Below are 17,296 nucleotides of genomic sequence, written 5' to 3'. Positions count from 1 at the left end.
AGAATTCTTGGATGCTTTGCCAACATTTCAAGCCTGACTGTGCTTCTAAATAGCATGAAATAACAATCTTTGTACAAAGTTTTAATATTGGGGAGACAGATTGGTCGAAAAAAAAAGCAGACAGGCGCTGCTGAGATTCGAACTCAGGATCTCCTGTTTACTAGACAGGCGCTTTAACCAACTAAGCCACAGCACCTCTTTTGCGTCTGATCTCCTTTCCTTCCTCATGTAATCATTTAGAAGTGAAATCCACTTTTTTTAAGGCTGGGCTTCTGTTGCGATATAACTTTACAAAATGTTTTCCAATTGACTGAAACTCCATTGCACAAAACGAGCATGTCATTAATCGTTGATTTAGAGTGGACTGCATTGCCCAGTGTGTGTATTGAGGAGCACATGTTCGCCTTTACTGGGGAGCAATTTTGCACTCATGAATGTGGCAAATCATTCAAATCCGTAAGTGGGTGAACATTAAAGTCCTAGATGCTGCAAATCTCTATATCTGGATACGGAATGACTGAAAAAAGTTATGTCTCCAGTGTCAAAATGTGTGTAATGCACTAGTAATTCATTTCCTTTATTGACCAGTGAGGTAGCCATGTATGGAGGTGCTGTAGAGTGAAAATCAAGTTTCAAATGGGCAGTGATCCCTGTGCCTGGATAGATCAGTCGTTAGAGCATCAGACTTTTAATCTGAGGGTCCAGGGTTCAAGTCCCTGTTCAGGCGTACCTTTGCTTCTTTTACAAAAAATTAAGCAGGAAATATGAATTGCTCATTCTAATATGTGCTGTTTCTGATGGCATCGCAACCTTGGGCAATATGACTCTAAGGTAGTGGAGTCCAGAGTTCTTGGATGCTTTGCCAACATTTCAAGCCTGACTGTGCTTCTAAATAGCATGAAATAGCAATCTTTGTACAAAGTTTTAATATTGGGGAGACAGATTGGTCGAAAAAAAAGCAGACAGGCGCTGCTGAGATTCAAACTCAGGATCTCCTGTTTACTAGACAGGCGCTTTAACCAACTAAGCCACAGCACCTTTTTTGCATCTGGTCTCCTTTCCTTCCTCATGTAATCAATCAGAAGTGAAATCCACTTTTTTAAGGCTGGGCTTCTGTTGCAATATAACTTTTCAAAATGTTTTCCAATTGACTGAAACTCCATTGCACAAAACGAGCATGTCATTAATCGTCGATTTAGAGTGGACTGCATTGCCCAGTGTGTGCATTGAGGAGCACATGTTCGTCTTTACTGGGGAGCAAGTTTGCACTCATGAATGTGGCAAAACATTCAAATCCGTAAGTGGGTGAACATTAAAGTCCTAGATGCTGCAAATCTCTATATCTGGATACGGAATGACTGAAAAAAGTTATGTCTCCAGTGTCAAAATGTGTGTAATGCACTAGTAATTCATTTCCTTTATTGACCAGTGAGGTAGCCATGTATGGAGGTGCTGTAGAGTGAAAATCAAGTTTCAAATGGCAGTGATCCATCTGCCTGGATAGCTCAGTCGGTAGGGCATCAGACTTTTAATCTGAGGGTCCAGGGTTCAAGTCCCTGTTCAGGGGTACCTTTGCTTCTTTTACAAAAAATTAAGCAGGAAATATGAATTGCTCATTCTAATATGTGCTATTTCTGATGGCATCGCAACCTTGGGCAATATGACTCTAAGGTAGTGGAGTCCAGAGTTCTTGGATGCTTTGCCAACATTTCAAGCCTGACTGTGCTTCTAAATAGCATGAAATAGCAATCTTTGTACAAAGTTTTAATATTGGGGAGACAGATTGGTCGAAAAAAAAGCAGACAGGCGCTGCTGAGATTCGAACTCAGGATCTCCTGTTTACTAGACAGGCGCTTTAACCAACTGAGCCACAGCACCTTTTTTGCATCTGGTCTCCTTTCCTTCCTCATGTAATCAATCAGAAGTGAAATCCACTTTTTTAAGGCTGGGCTTCTGTTGCAATATAACTTTTCAAAATGTTTTCCAATTGACTGAAACTCCATTGCACAAAACGAGCATGTCATTAATCGTCGATTTAGAGTGGACTGCATTGCCCAGTGTGTGCATTGAGGAGCACATGTTCGTCTTTACTGGGGAGCAAGTTTGCACTCATGAATGTGGCAAAACATTCAAATCCGTAAGTGGGTGAACATTAAAGTCCTAGATGCTGCAAATCTCTATATCTGGATATGGAATGACTGAAAAAAGTTATGTCTCCAGTGTCAAAATGTGTGTAATGCACTAGTAATTCATTTCCTTTATTGACCAGTGAGGTAGCCATGTATGGAGGTGCTGTAGAGTGAAAATCAAGTTTCAAATGGGCAGTGATCCCTGTGCCTGGATAGCTCAGTCGGTAGAGCATCAGACTTTTAATCTGAGGGTCCAGGGTTCAAGTCCCTGTTCAGGCGTATCTTTGCTTCTTTTACAAAAAATTTAGCAGGAAATATGAATTGCTCATTCTAATATGTGCTATTTCTGATGGCATCGCAACCTTGGGCAATATGACTCTAAGGTAGTGGAGTCCAGAATTCTTGGATGCTTTGCCAACATTTCAAGCCTGACTGTGCTTCTAAATAGCATGAAATAACAATCTTTGTACAAAGTTTTAATATTGGGGAGACAGATTGGTCGAAAAAAAAGCAGACAGGCGCTGCTGAGATTCGAACTCAGGATCTCCTGTTTACTAGACAGGCGCTTTAACCAACTAATCCACAGCACCTCTTTTGCATCTGATCTCCTTTCCTTCCTCATGTAATCATTTAGAAGTGAAATCCACTTTTTTTAAGGCTGGGCTTCTGTTGCGATATAACTTTACAAAATGTTTTCCAATTGACTGAAACTCCATTGCACAAAACGAGCATGTCATTAATCGTTGATTTAGAGTGGACTGCATTGCCCAGTGTGTGTATTGAGGAGCACATGTTCGCCTTTACTGGGGAGCAATTTTGCACTCATGAATGTGGCAAATCATTCAAATCCGTAAGTGGGTGAACATTAAAGTCCTAGATGCTGCAAATCTCTATATCTGGATACGGAATGACTGAAAAAAGTTATGTCTCCAGTGTCAAATGTGTGTAATGCACTAGTAATTCATTTCTAAATAGCATGAAATAGCAATCTTTGTACAAAGTTTTAATATTGGGGAGACAGATTGGTCGAAAAAAAAGCAGACAGGCGCTGCTGAGATTCAAACTCAGGATCTCCTGTTTACTAGACAGGCGCTTTAACCAACTAAGCCACAGCACCTTTTTTGCATCTGGTCTCCTTTCCTTCCTCATGTAATCAATCAGAAGTGAAATCCACTTTTTTAAGGCTGGGCTTCTGTTGCAATATAACTTTTCAAAATGTTTTCCAATTGACTGAAACTCCATTGCACAAAACGAGCATGTCATTAATCGTCGATTTAGAGTGGACTGCATTGCCCAGTGTGTGCATTGAGGAGCACATGTTCGTCTTTACTGGGGAGCAAGTTTGCACTCATGAATGTGGCAAAACATTCAAATCCGTAAGTGGGTGAACATTAAAGTCCTAGATGCTGCAAATCTCTATATCTGGATACGGAATGACTGAAAAAAGTTATGTCTCCAGTGTCAAAATGTGTGTAATGCACTAGTAATTCATTTCCTTTATTGACCAGTGAGGTAGCCATGTATGGAGGTGCTGTAGAGTGAAAATCAAGTTTCAAATGGGCAGTGATCCCTGTGCCTGGATAGCTCAGTCGGTAGAACATCAGACTTTTAATCTGAGGGTCCAGGGTTCAAGTCCCTGTTCAGGCGTACCTTTGCTTCTTTTACAAAAAATTAAGCAGGAAATATGAATTGCTCATTCTAATATGTGCTATTTCTGATGGCATCGCAACCTTGGGCAATATGACTCTAAGGTAGTGGAGTCCAGAGTTCTTGGATGCTTTGCCAACATTTCAAGCCTCACTGTGCTTCTAAATAGCATGAAATAGCAATCTTTGTACAAAGTTTTAATATTGGGGAGACAGATTGGTCGAAAAAAAAGCAGACAGGCGCTGCTGAGATTCGAACTCAGGATCTCCTGTTTACTAGACAGGCGCTTTAACCAACTAAGCCACAGCACCCTTTTTGCATCTGGTCTCCTTTCCTTCCTCATGTAATCATTTAGAAGTGAAATCCACTTTTTTAAGGCTGGGCTTCTGTTGCAATATAACTTTTCAAAATGTTTTCCAATTGACTGAAACTCCATTGCACAAAACGAGCATGTCATTAATCGTCGATTTAGAGTGGACTGCATTGCCCAGTGTGTGCATTGAGGAGCACATGTTCGTCTTTACTGGGGAGCAAGTTTGCACTCATGAATGTGGCAAAACATTCAAATCCGTAAGTGGGTGAACATTAAAGTCCTAGATGCTGCAAATCTCTATATCTGGATACGGAATGACTGAAAAAAGTTATGTCTCCAGTGTCAAAATGTGTGTAATGCACTAGTAATTCATTTCCTTTATTGACCAGTGAGGTAGCCATGTATGGAGGTGCTGTAGAGTGAAAATCAAGTTTCAAATGGCAGTGATCCATCTGCCTGGATAGCTCAGTCGGTAGGGCATCAGACTTTTAATCTGAGGGTCCAGGGTTCAAGTCCCTGTTCAGGCGTACCTTTGCTTCTTTTACAAAAAATTAAGCAGGAAATATGAATTGCTCATTCTAATATGTGCTATTTCTGATGGCATCGCAACCTTGGGCAATATGACTCTAAGGTAGTGGAGTCCAGAGTTCTTGGATGCTTTGCCAACATTTCAAGCCTGACTGTGCTTCTAAATAGCATGAAATAGCAATCTTTGTACAAAGTTTTAATATTGGGGAGACAGATTGGTCGAAAAAAAAGCAGACAGGCGCTGCTGAGATTCGAACTCAGGATCTCCTGTTTACTAGACAGGCGCTTTAACCAACTGAGCCACAGCACCTTTTTTGCATCTGGTCTCCTTTCCTTCCTCATGTAATCAATCAGAAGTGAAATCCACTTTTTTAAGGCTGGGCTTCTGTTGCAATATAACTTTTCAAAATGTTTTCCAATTGACTGAAACTCCATTGCACAAAACGAGCATGTCATTAATCGTCGATTTAGAGTGGACTGCATTGCCCAGTGTGTGCATTGAGGAGTACATGTTCGTCTTTACTGGGGAGCAAGTTTGCACTCATGAATGTGGCAAAACATTCAAATCCGTAAGTGGGTGAACATTAAAGTCCTAGATGCTGCAAATCTCTATATCTGGATATGGAATGACTGAAAAAAGTTATGTCTCCAGTGTCAAAATGTGTGTAATGCACTAGTAATTCATTTCCTTTATTGACCAGTGAGGTAGCCATGTATGGAGGTGCTGTAGAGTGAAAATCAAGTTTCAAATGGGCAGTGATCCCTGTGCCTGGATAGCTCAGTCGGTAGAGCATCAGACTTTTAATCTGAGGGTCCAGGGTTCAAGTCCCTGTTCAGGCGTATCTTTGCTTCTTTTACAAAAAATTTAGCAGGAAATATGAATTGCTCATTCTAATATGTGCTATTTCTGATGGCATCGCAACCTTGGGCAATATGACTCTAAGGTAGTGGAGTCCAGAATTCTTGGATGCTTTGCCAACATTTCAAGCCTGACTGTGCTTCTAAATAGCATGAAATAACAATCTTTGTACAAAGTTTTAATATTGGGGAGACAGATTGGTCGAAAAAAAAGCAGACAGGCGCTGCTGAGATTCGAACTCAGGATCTCCTGTTTACTAGACAGGCGCTTTAACCAACTAAGCCACAGCACCTCTTTTGCATCTGATCTCCTTTCCTTCCTCATGTAATCATTTAGAAGTGAAATCCACTTTTTTTAAGGCTGGGCTTCTGTTGCGATATAACTTTACAAAATGTTTTCCAATTGACTGAAACTCCATTGCACAAAACGAGCATGTCATTAATCGTTGATTTAGAGTGGACTGCATTGCCCAGTGTGTGTATTGAGGAGCACATGTTCGCCTTTACTGGGGAGCAATTTTGCACTCATGAATGTGGCAAATCATTCAAATCCGTAAGTGGGTGAACATTAAAGTCCTAGATGCTGCAAATCTCTATATCTGGATACGGAATGACTGAAAAAAGTCATGTCTCCAGTGTCAAAATGTGTGTAATGCACTAGTAATTCATTTCCTTTATTGACCAGTGAGGTAGCCATGTATGGAGGTGCTGTAGAGTGAAAATCAAGTTTCAAATGGGCAGTGATCCCTGTGCCTGGATGGATCAGTCGTTAGAGCATCAGACTTTTAATCTGAGGGTCCAGGGTTCAAGTCCCTGTTCAGGCGTACCTTTGCTTCTTTTACAAAAAATTAAGCAGGAAATATGAATTGCTCATTCTAATATGTGCTGTTTCTGATGGCATCGCAACCTTGGGCAATCTGACTCTAAGGTAGTGGAGTCCAGAGTTCTTGGATGCTTTGCCAACATTTCAAGCCTGACTGTGCTTCTAAATAGCATGAAATAGCAATCTTTGTACAAAGTTTTAATATTGGGGAGACAGATTGGTCGAAAAAAAAGCAGACAGGCGCTGCTGAGATTCAAACTCAGGATCTCCTGTTTACTAGACAGGCGCTTTAACCAACTAAGCCACAGCACCTTTTTTGCATCTGGTCTCCTTTCCTTCCTCATGTAATCAATCAGAAGTGAAATCCACTTTTTTAAGGCTGGGCTTCTGTTGCAATATAACTTTTCAAAATGTTTTCCAATTGACTGAAACTCCATTGCACAAAACGAGCATGTCATTAATCGTCGATTTAGAGTGGACTGCATTGCCCAGTGTGTGCATTGAGGAGCACATGTTCGTCTTTACTGGGGAGCAAGTTTGCACTCATGAATGTGGCAAAACATTCAAATCCGTAAGTGGGTGAACATTAAAGTCCTAGATGCTGCAAATCTTTATATCTGGATACGGAATGACTGAAAAAAGTTATGTCTCCAGTGTCAAAATGTGTGTAATGCACTAGTAATTCATTTCCTTTATTGACCAGTGAGGTAGCCATGTATGGAGGTGCTGTAGAGTGAAAATCAAGTTTCAAATGGGCAGTGATCCCTGTGCCTGGATAGCTCAGTCGGTAGAACATCAGACTTTTAATCTGAGGGTCCAGGGTTCAAGTCCCTGTTCAGGCGTACCTTTGCTTCTTTTACAAAAAATTAAGCAGGAAATATGAATTGCTCATTCTAATATGTGCTATTTCTGATGGCATCGCAACCTTGGGCAATATGACTCTAAGGTAGTGGAGTCCAGAGTTCTTGGATGCTTTGCCAACATTTCAAGCCTCACTGTGCTTCTAAATAGCATGAAATAGCAATCTTTGTACAAAGTTTTAATATTGGGGAGACAGATTGGTCGAAAAAAAAAGCAGACAGGCGCTGCTGAGATTCGAACTCAGGATCTCCTGTTTACTAGACAGGCGCTTTAACCAACTAAGCCACAGCACCCTTTTTGCATCTGGTCTCCTTTCCTTCCTCATGTAATCATTTAGAAGTGAAATCCACTTTTTTAAGGCTGGGCTTCTGTTGCAATATAACTTTTCAAAATGTTTTCCAATTGACTGAAACTCCATTGCACAAAACGAGCATGTCATTAATCGTCGATTTAGAGTGGACTGCATTGCCCAGTGTGTGCATTGAGGAGCACATGTTCGTCTTTACTGGGGAGCAAGTTTGCACTCATGAATGTGGCAAAACATTCAAATCCGTAAGTGGGTGAACATTAAAGTCCTAGATGCTGCAAATCTCTATATCTGGATACGGAATGACTGAAAAAAGTTATGTCTCCAGTGTCAAAATGTGTGTAATGCACTAGTAATTCATTTCCTTTATTGACCAGTGAGGTAGCCATGTATGGAGGTGCTGTAGAGTGAAAATCAAGTTTCAAATGGCAGTGATCCATCTGCCTGGATAGCTCAGTCGGTAGGGCATCAGACTTTTAATCTGAGGGTCCAGGGTTCAAGTCCCTGTTCAGGCGTACCTTTGCTTCTTTTACAAAAAATTAAGCAGGAAATATGAATTGCTCATTCTAATATGTGCTATTTCTGATGGCATCGCAACCTTGGGCAATATGACTCTAAGGTAGTGGAGTCCAGAGTTCTTGGATGCTTTGCCAACATATCAAGCCTGACTGTGCTTCTAAATAGCATGAAATAGCAATCTTTGTACAAAGTTTTAATATTTGGGAGACAGATTGGTCGAAAAAAAGCAGACAGGCGCTGCTGAGATTCGAACTCAGGATCTCCTGTTTACTAGACAGGGCTTTAACCAACTAAGCCACAGCACCTTTTTTGCATCTGGTCTCCTTTCCTTCCTCATGTAATCATTTAGAAGTGAAATCCACTTTTTTAAGGCTGGGCTTCTGTTGCAATATAACTTTTCAAAATGTTTTCCAATTGACTGAAACTCCATTGCACAAAACGAGCATGTCATTAATCGTCGATTTAGAGTGGACTGCATTGCCCAGTGTGTGCATTGAGGAGCACATGTTCGTCTTTACTGGGGAGCAAGTTTGCACTCATGAATGTGGCAAAACATTCAAATCCGTAAGTGGGTGAACATTAAAGTCCTAGATGCTGCAAATCTCTATATCTGGATACGGAATGACTGAAAAAAGTTATGTCTCCAGTGTCAAAATGTGTGTAATGCACTAGTAATTCATTTCCTTTATTGACCAGTGAGGTAGCCATGTATGGAGGTGCTGTAGAGTGAAAATCAAGTTTCAAATGGGCAGTGATCCCTGTGCCTGGATAGCTCAGTCGGTAGAGCATCAGACTTTTAATCTGAGGGTCCAGGGTTCAAGTCCCTGTTCAGGCGTATCTTTGCTTCTTTTACAAAAAATTTAGCAGGAAATATGAATTGCTCATTCTAATATGTGCTATTTCTGATGGCATCGCAACCTTGGGCAATATGACTCTAAGGTAGTGGAGTCCAGAATTCTTGGATGCTTTGCCAACATTTCAAGCCTGACTGTGCTTCTAAATAGCATGAAATAACAATCTTTGTACAAAGTTTTAATATTGGGGAGACAGATTGGTCGAAAAAAAAGCAGACAGGCGCTGCTGAGGTTCGAACTCAGGATCTCCAGTTTACTAGACAGGCACTTTAACCAACTAAGCCACAGCACCTCTTTTGCATCTGATCTCCTGTCCTTCCTCATGTAATCATTTAGAAGTGAAATCCACTTTTTTTAAGGCTGGGCTTCTGTTGCAATATAACTTTACAAAATGTTTTCCAATTGACTGAAACTCCATTGCACAAAACGAGCATGTCATTAATCGTTGATTTAGAGTGGACTGCATTGCCCAGTGTGTGTATTGAGGAGCACATGTTCGCCTTTACTGGGGAGCAATTTTGCACTCATGAATGTGGAAAAACATTCAAATCCGTAAGTGGGTGAACATTAAAGTCCTAGATGCTGCAAATCTCTATATCTGGATACGGAATGACTGAAAAAAGTTATGTCTCCAGTGTCAAAATGTGTGTAATGCACTAGTAATTCATTTCCTTTATTGACCAGTGAAGTAGCCATGTATGGAGGTGCTGTAGAGTGAAAATCAAGTTTCAAATGGGCAGTGATCCTTGTGCCTGGATAGCTCAGTCGGTAGAGCATCAGACTTTTAATCTGAGGGTCCAGGGTTCAAGTCCCTGTTCAGGCGTACCTTTGCTTCTTTTACAAAAAATTAAGCAGGAAATATGAATTGCTCATTCTAATATGTGCTATTTCTGATGGCATCGCAACCTTGGGCAATATGATTCTAAGGTAGTGGAGTCCAGAGTTCTTGGATGCTTTGCCAACATTTCAAGCCTGACTGTGCTTCTAAATAGCATGAAATAGCAATCTTTGTACAAAGTTTTAATATTGGGGAGACAGATTGGTCGAAAAAAAAGCAGACAGGCGCTGCTGAGATTCGAACTCAGGATCTCCTGTTTACTAGACAGGCGCTTTAACCAACTAAGCCACAGCACCTTTTTTGCATCTGGTTTCCTTTCCTTCCTCATGTAATCATTTAGAAGTGAAATCCACTTTTTTAAGGCTGGGCTTCTGTTGCAATATAACTTTTCAAAATGTTTTCCAATTGACTGAAACTCCATTGCACAAAACGAGCATGTCATTAATCGTCGATTTAGAGTGGACTGCATTGCCCAGTGTGTGCATTGAGGAGCACATGTTCGTCTTTACTGGGGAGCAAGTTTGCACTCATGAATGTGGCAAAACATTCAAATCCGTAAGTGGGTGAACATTAAAGTCCTAGATGCTGCAAATCTCTATATCTGGATACGGAATGACTGAAAAAAGTTATGTCTCCAGTGTCAAAATGTGTGTAATGCACTAGTAATTCATTTCCTTTATTGACCAGTGAGGTAGCCATGTATGGAGGTGCTGTAGAGTGAAAATCAAGTTTCAAATGGGCAGTGATCCTTGTGCCTGGATAGCTCAGTCGGTAGAGCATCAGACTTTTAATCTGAGGGTCCAGGGTTCAAGTCCCTGTTCAGGCGTACCTTTGCTTCTTTTACAAAAAATTAAGCAGGAAATATGAATTGCTCATTCTAATATGTGCTATTTCTGATGGCATCGCAACCTTGGGCAATATGACTCTAAGGTAGTGGAGTCCAGAGTTCTTGGATGCTTTGCCAACATTTCAAGCCTGACTGTGCTTCTAAATAGCATGAAACAGCAATCTTTGTACAAAGTTTTAATATTGGGGAGACAGATTGGTCGAAAAAAAAGCAGACAGGCGCTGCTGAGATTCGAACTCAGGATCTCCTGTTTACTAGACAGGCGCTTTAACCAACTAAGCCACAGCACCTTTTTTGCATCTGGTCTCCTTTCCTTCCTCATGTAATCATTTAGAAGTGAAATCCACTTTTTTAAGGCTGGGCTTCTGTTGCAATATAACTTTTCAAAATGTTTTCCAATTGACTGAAACTCCATTGCACAAAACGAGCATGTCATTAATCGTCGATTTAGAGTGGACTGCATTGCCCAGTGTGTGCATTGAGGAGCACATGTTCGTCTTTACTGGGGAGCAAGTTTGCACTCATGAATGTGGCAAAACATTCAAATCCGTAAGTGGGTGAACATTAAAGTCCTAGATGCTGCAAATCTCTATATCTGGATACGGAATGACTGAAAAAAGTTATGTCTCCAGTGTCAAAATGTGTGTAATGCACTAGTAATTCATTTCCTTTATTGACCAGTGAGGTAGCCATGTATGGAGGTGCTGTAGAGTGAAAATCAAGTTTCAAATGGGCAGTGATCCCTGTGCCTGGATAGCTCAGTTGGTAGAGCATCAGACTTTTAATCTGAGGGTCCAGGGTTCAAGTCCCTGTTCAGGCATACCTTTGCTTCTTTTACAAAAAATTAAGCAGGAAATATGAATTGCTCATTCTAATATGTGCTGTTTCTGATGGCATCGCAACCTTGGGCAATATGACTCTAAGGTAGTGGAGTCCAGAGTTCTTGGATGCTTTGCCAACATTTCAAGCCTGACTGTGCTTCTAAATAGCATGAAATAGCAATCTTTGTACAAAGTTTTAATATTGGGGAGACAGATTGGTCGAAAAAAAAGCAGACAGGCGCTGCTGAGATTCGAACTCAGGATCTCCTGTTTACTAGACAGGCGCTTTAACCAACTGAGCCACAGCACCTTTTTTGCATCTGGTCTCCTTTCCTTCCTCATGTAATCAATCAGAAGTGAAATCCACTTTTTTAAGGCTGGGCTTCTGTTGCAATATAACTTTTCAAAATGTTTTCCAATTGACTGAAACTCCATTGCACAAAACGAGCATGTCATTAATCGTCGATTTAGAGTGGACTGCATTGCCCAGTGTGTGCATTGAGGAGTACATGTTCGTCTTTACTGGGGAGCAAGTTTGCACTCATGAATGTGGCAAAACATTCAAATCCGTAAGTGGGTGAACATTAAAGTCCTAGATGCTGCAAATCTCTATATCTGGATATGGAATGACTGAAAAAAGTTATGTCTCCAGTGTCAAAATGTGTGTAATGCACTAGTAATTCATTTCCTTTATTGACCAGTGAGGTAGCCATGTATGGAGGTGCTGTAGAGTGAAAATCAAGTTTCAAATGGGCAGTGATCCCTGTGCCTGGATAGCTCAGTCGGTAGAGCATCAGACTTTTAATCTGAGGGTCCAGGGTTCAAGTCCCTGTTCAGGCGTATCTTTGCTTCTTTTACAAAAAATTTAGCAGGAAATATGAATTGCTCATTCTAATATGTGCTATTTCTGATGGCATCGCAACCTTGGGCAATATGACTCTAAGGTAGTGGAGTCCAGAATTCTTGGATGCTTTGCCAACATTTCAAGCCTGACTGTGCTTCTAAATAGCATGAAATAACAATCTTTGTACAAAGTTTTAATATTGGGGAGACAGATTGGTCGAAAAAAAAGCAGACAGGCGCTGCTGAGATTCGAACTCAGGATCTCCTGTTTACTAGACAGGCGCTTTAACCAACTAAGCCACAGCACCTCTTTTGCATCTGATCTCCTTTCCTTCCTCATGTAATCATTTAGAAGTGAAATCCACTTTTTTTAAGGCTGGGCTTCTGTTGCGATATAACTTTACAAAATGTTTTCCAATTGACTGAAACTCCATTGCACAAAACGAGCATGTCATTAATCGTTGATTTAGAGTGGACTGCATTGCCCAGTGTGTGTATTGAGGAGCACATGTTCGCCTTTACTGGGGAGCAATTTTGCACTCATGAATGTGGCAAATCATTCAAATCCGTAAGTGGGTGAACATTAAAGTCCTAGATGCTGCAAATCTCTATATCTGGATACGGAATGACTGAAAAAAGTTATGTCTCCAGTGTCAAAATGTGTGTAATGCACTAGTAATTCATTTCCTTTATTGACCAGTGAGGTAGCCATGTATGGAGGTGCTGTAGAGTGAAAATCAAGTTTCAAATGGGCAGTGATCCCTGTGCCTGGATAGATCAGTCGTTAGAGCATCAGACTTTTAATCTGAGGGTCCAGGGTTCAAGTCCCTGTTCAGGCGTACCTTTGCTTCTTTTACAAAAAATTAAGCAGGAAATATGAATTGCTCATTCTAATATGTGCTGTTTCTGATGGCATCGCAACCTTGGGCAATCTGACTCTAAGGTAGTGGAGTCCAGAGTTCTTGGATGCTTTGCCAACATTTCAAGCCTGACTGTGCTTCTAAATAGCATGAAATAGCAATCTTTGTACAAAGTTTTAATATTGGGGAGACAGATTGGTCGAAAAAAAAGCAGACAGGCGCTGCTGAGATTCAAACTCAGGATCTCCTGTTTACTAGACAGGCGCTTTAACCAACTAAGCCACAGCACCTTTTTTGCATCTGGTCTCCTTTCCTTCCTCATGTAATCAATCAGAAGTGAAATCCACTTTTTTAAGGCTGGGCTTCTGTTGCAATATAACTTTTCAAAATGTTTTCCAATTGACTGAAACTCCATTGCACAAAACGAGCATGTCATTAATCGTCGATTTAGAGTGGACTGCATTGCCCAGTGTGTGCATTGAGGAGCACATGTTCGTCTTTACTGGGGAGCAAGTTTGCACTCATGAATGTGGCAAAACATTCAAATCCGTAAGTGGGTGAACATTAAAGTCCTAGATGCTGCAAATCTTTATATCTGGATACGGAATGACTGAAAAAAGTTATGTCTCCAGTGTCAAAATGTGTGTAATGCACTAGTAATTCATTTCCTTTATTGACCAGTGAGGTAGCCATGTATGGAGGTGCTGTAGAGTGAAAATCAAGTTTCAAATGGGCAGTGATCCCTGTGCCTGGATAGCTCAGTCGGTAGAACATCAGACTTTTAATCTGAGGGTCCAGGGTTCAAGTCCCTGTTCAGGCGTACCTTTGCTTCTTTTACAAAAAATTAAGCAGGAAATATGAATTGCTCATTCTAATATGTGCTATTTCTGATGGCATCGCAACCTTGGGCAATATGACTCTAAGGTAGTGGAGTCCAGAGTTCTTGGATGCTTTGCCAACATTTCAAGCCTCACTGTGCTTCTAAATAGCATGAAATAGCAATCTTTGTACAAAGTTTTAATATTGGGGAGACAGATTGGTCGAAAAAAAAAGCAGACAGGCGCTGCTGAGATTCGAACTCAGGATCTCCTGTTTACTAGACAGGCGCTTTAACCAACTAAGCCACAGCACCCTTTTTGCATCTGGTCTCCTTTCCTTCCTCATGTAATCATTTAGAAGTGAAATCCACTTTTTTAAGGCTGGGCTTCTGTTGCAATATAACTTTTCAAAATGTTTTCCAATTGACTGAAACTCCATTGCACAAAACGAGCATGTCATTAATCGTCGATTTAGAGTGGACTGCATTGCCCAGTGTGTGCATTGAGGAGCACATGTTCGTCTTTACTGGGGAGCAAGTTTGCACTCATGAATGTGGCAAAACATTCAAATCCGTAAGTGGGTGAACATTAAAGTCCTAGATGCTGCAAATCTCTATATCTGGATACGGAATGACTGAAAAAAGTTATGTCTCCAGTGTCAAAATGTGTGTAATGCACTAGTAATTCATTTCCTTTATTGACCAGTGAGGTAGCCATGTATGGAGGTGCTGTAGAGTGAAAATCAAGTTTCAAATGGCAGTGATCCATCTGCCTGGATAGCTCAGTCGGTAGGGCATCAGACTTTTAATCTGAGGGTCCAGGGTTCAAGTCCCTGTTCAGGCGTACCTTTGCTTCTTTTACAAAAAATTAAGCAGGAAATATGAATTGCTCATTCTAATATGTGCTATTTCTGATGGCATCGCAACCTTGGGCAATATGACTCTAAGGTAGTGGAGTCCAGAGTTCTTGGATGCTTTGCCAACATATCAAGCCTGACTGTGCTTCTAAATAGCATGAAATAGCAATCTTTGTACAAAGTTTTAATATTTGGGAGACAGATTGGTCGAAAAAAAGCAGACAGGCGCTGTTGAGATTCGAACTCAGGATCTCCTGTTTACTAGACAGGGCTTTAACCAACTAAGCCACAGCACCTTTTTTGCATCTGGTCTCCTTTCCTTCCTCATGTAATCATTTAGAAGTGAAATCCACTTTTTTAAGGCTGGGCTTCTGTTGCAATATAACTTTTCAAAATGTTTTCCAATTGACTGAAACTCCATTGCACAAAACGAGCATGTCATTAATCGTCGATTTAGAGTGGACTGCATTGCCCAGTGTGTGCATTGAGGAGCACATGTTCGTCTTTACTGGGGAGCAAGTTTGCACTCATGAATGTGGCAAAACATTCAAATCCGTAAGTGGGTGAACATTAAAGTCCTAGATGCTGCAAATCTCTATATCTGGATACGGAATGACTGAAAAAAGTTATGTCTCCAGTGTCAAAATGTGTGTAATGCACTAGTAATTCATTTCCTTTATTGACCAGTGAGGTAGCCATGTATGGAGGTGCTGTAGAGTGAAAATCAAGTTTCAAATGGGCAGTGATCCCTGTGCCTGGATAGCTCAGTCGGTAGAGCATCAGACTTTTAATCTGAGGGTCCAGGGTTCAAGTCCCTGTTCAGGCGTATCTTTGCTTCTTTTACAAAAAATTTAGCAGGAAATATGAATTGCTCATTCTAATATGTGCTATTTCTGATGGCATCGCAACCTTGGGCAATATGACTCTAAGGTAGTGGAGTCCAGAATTCTTGGATGCTTTGCCAACATTTCAAGCCTGACTGTGCTTCTAAATAGCATGAAATAACAATCTTTGTACAAAGTTTTAATATTGGGGAGACAGATTGGTCGAAAAAAAAGCAGACAGGCGCTGCTGAGGTTCGAACTCAGGATCTCCAGTTTACTAGACAGGCGCTTTAACCAACTAAGCCACAGCACCTCTTTTGCATCTGATCTCCTGTCCTTCCTCATGTAATCATTTAGAAGTGAAATCCACTTTTTTTAAGGCTGGGCTTCTGTTGCAATATAACTTTACAAAATGTTTTCCAATTGACTGAAACTCCATTGCACAAAACGAGCATGTCATTAATCGTTGATTTAGAGTGGACTGCATTGCCCAGTGTGTGTATTGAGGAGCACATGTTCGCCTTTACTGGGGAGCAATTTTGCACTCATGAATGTGGAAAAACATTCAAATCCGTAAGTGGGTGAACATTAAAGTCCTAGATGCTGCAAATCTCTATATCTGGATACGGAATGACTGAAAAAAGTTATGTCTCCAGTGTCAAAATGTGTGTAATGCACTAGTAATTCATTTCCTTTATTGACCAGTGAAGTAGCCATGTATGGAGGTGCTGTAGAGTGAAAATCAAGTTTCAAATGGGCAGTGATCCTTGTGCCTGGATAGCTCAGTCGGTAGAGCATCAGACTTTTAATCTCAGGGTCCAGGGTTCAAGTCCCTGTTCAGGCGTACCTTTGCTTCTTTTACAAAAAATTAAGCAGGAAATATGAATTGCTCATTCTAATATGTGCTATTTCTGATGGCATCGCAACCTTGGGCAATATGATTCTAAGGTAGTGGAGTCCAGAGTTCTTGGATGCTTTGCCAACATTTCAAGCCTGACTGTGCTTCTAAATAGCATGAAATAGCAATCTTTGTACAAAGTTTTAATATTGGGGAGACAGATTGGTCGAAAAAAAAGCAGACAGGCGCTGCTGAGATTCGAACTCAGGATCTCCTGTTTACTAGACAGGCGCTTTAACCAACTAAGCCACAGCACCTTTTTTGCATCTGGTTTCCTTTCCTTCCTCATGTAATCATTTAGAAGTGAAATCCACTTTTTTAAGGCTGGGCTTCTGTTGCTATATAACTTTTCAAAATGTTTTCCAATTGACTGAAACTCCATTGCACAAAACGAGCATGTCATTAATCGTCGATTTAGAGTGGACTGCATTGCCCAGTGTGTGCATTGAGGAGCACATGTTCGTCTTTACTGGGGAGCAAGTTTGCACTCATGAATGTGGCAAAACATTCAAATCCGTAAGTGGGTGAACATTAAAGTCCTAGATGCTGCAAATCTCTATATCTGGATACGGAATGACTGAAAAAAGTTATGTCTCCAGTGTCAAAATGTGTGTAATGCACTAGTAATTCATTTCCTTTATTGACCAGTGAGGTAGCCATGTATGGAGGTGCTGTAGAGTGAAAATCAAGTTTCAAATGGGCAGTGATCCTTGTGCCTGGATAGCTCAGTCGGTAGAGCATCAGACTTTTAATCTGAGGGTCCAGGGTTCAAGTCCCTGTTCAGGCGTACCTTTGCTTCTTTTACAAAAAATTAAGCAGGAAATATGAATTGCTCATTCTAATATGTGCTAT

General features: G+C 40.8%; 10 non-coding genes across 10 annotated transcripts; 1 reads left to right on the top strand and 9 right to left on the bottom strand.

The window, feature by feature from the left end:
• Positions 1-122: 122 nt before the first annotated feature.
• On the bottom strand, positions 123-196 carry TRNAT-AGU (transfer RNA threonine (anticodon AGU)). The gene has a single exon. It is a non-coding gene; the product is annotated as a tRNA-Thr (tRNA).
• Positions 197-4,013: 3,817 nt separating this feature from the next.
• On the bottom strand, positions 4,014-4,087 carry TRNAT-AGU (transfer RNA threonine (anticodon AGU)). Its single transcript has one exon. It is a non-coding gene; the product is annotated as a tRNA-Thr (tRNA).
• A 1,607-nt stretch (positions 4,088-5,694) lies between these two features.
• Positions 5,695-5,768, bottom strand: TRNAT-AGU (transfer RNA threonine (anticodon AGU)). Its single transcript has one exon. It is a non-coding gene; the product is annotated as a tRNA-Thr (tRNA).
• Positions 5,769-7,378: 1,610 nt separating this feature from the next.
• Positions 7,379-7,452, bottom strand: TRNAT-AGU (transfer RNA threonine (anticodon AGU)). The gene has a single exon. It is a non-coding gene; the product is annotated as a tRNA-Thr (tRNA).
• Positions 7,453-9,899: 2,447 nt separating this feature from the next.
• On the bottom strand, positions 9,900-9,973 carry TRNAT-AGU (transfer RNA threonine (anticodon AGU)). Its single transcript has one exon. It is a non-coding gene; the product is annotated as a tRNA-Thr (tRNA).
• Positions 9,974-10,740: 767 nt separating this feature from the next.
• Positions 10,741-10,814, bottom strand: TRNAT-AGU (transfer RNA threonine (anticodon AGU)). The gene has a single exon. It is a non-coding gene; the product is annotated as a tRNA-Thr (tRNA).
• Positions 10,815-11,271: 457 nt separating this feature from the next.
• Positions 11,272-11,344, top strand: TRNAK-UUU (transfer RNA lysine (anticodon UUU)). Its single transcript has one exon. It is a non-coding gene; the product is annotated as a tRNA-Lys (tRNA).
• A 1,078-nt stretch (positions 11,345-12,422) lies between these two features.
• TRNAT-AGU (transfer RNA threonine (anticodon AGU)) lies at positions 12,423-12,496 on the bottom strand. Its single transcript has one exon. It is a non-coding gene; the product is annotated as a tRNA-Thr (tRNA).
• A 1,610-nt stretch (positions 12,497-14,106) lies between these two features.
• TRNAT-AGU (transfer RNA threonine (anticodon AGU)) lies at positions 14,107-14,180 on the bottom strand. The gene has a single exon. It is a non-coding gene; the product is annotated as a tRNA-Thr (tRNA).
• Positions 14,181-16,627: 2,447 nt separating this feature from the next.
• Positions 16,628-16,701, bottom strand: TRNAT-AGU (transfer RNA threonine (anticodon AGU)). Its single transcript has one exon. It is a non-coding gene; the product is annotated as a tRNA-Thr (tRNA).
• Positions 16,702-17,296: the final 595 nt, after the last annotated feature.

This window comes from Ambystoma mexicanum, unplaced genomic scaffold (genome assembly GCF_040938575.1).
Source record: "Ambystoma mexicanum isolate Mex_15411 unplaced genomic scaffold, UKY_AmexF1_1 Mex_scaf1, whole genome shotgun sequence".
Lineage (NCBI taxonomy): Eukaryota > Metazoa > Chordata > Amphibia > Caudata > Ambystomatidae > Ambystoma > Ambystoma mexicanum.
Note: the sequence above shows the minus strand (reverse complement) of the source record. Positions and strands in the feature narration are given on the sequence as shown.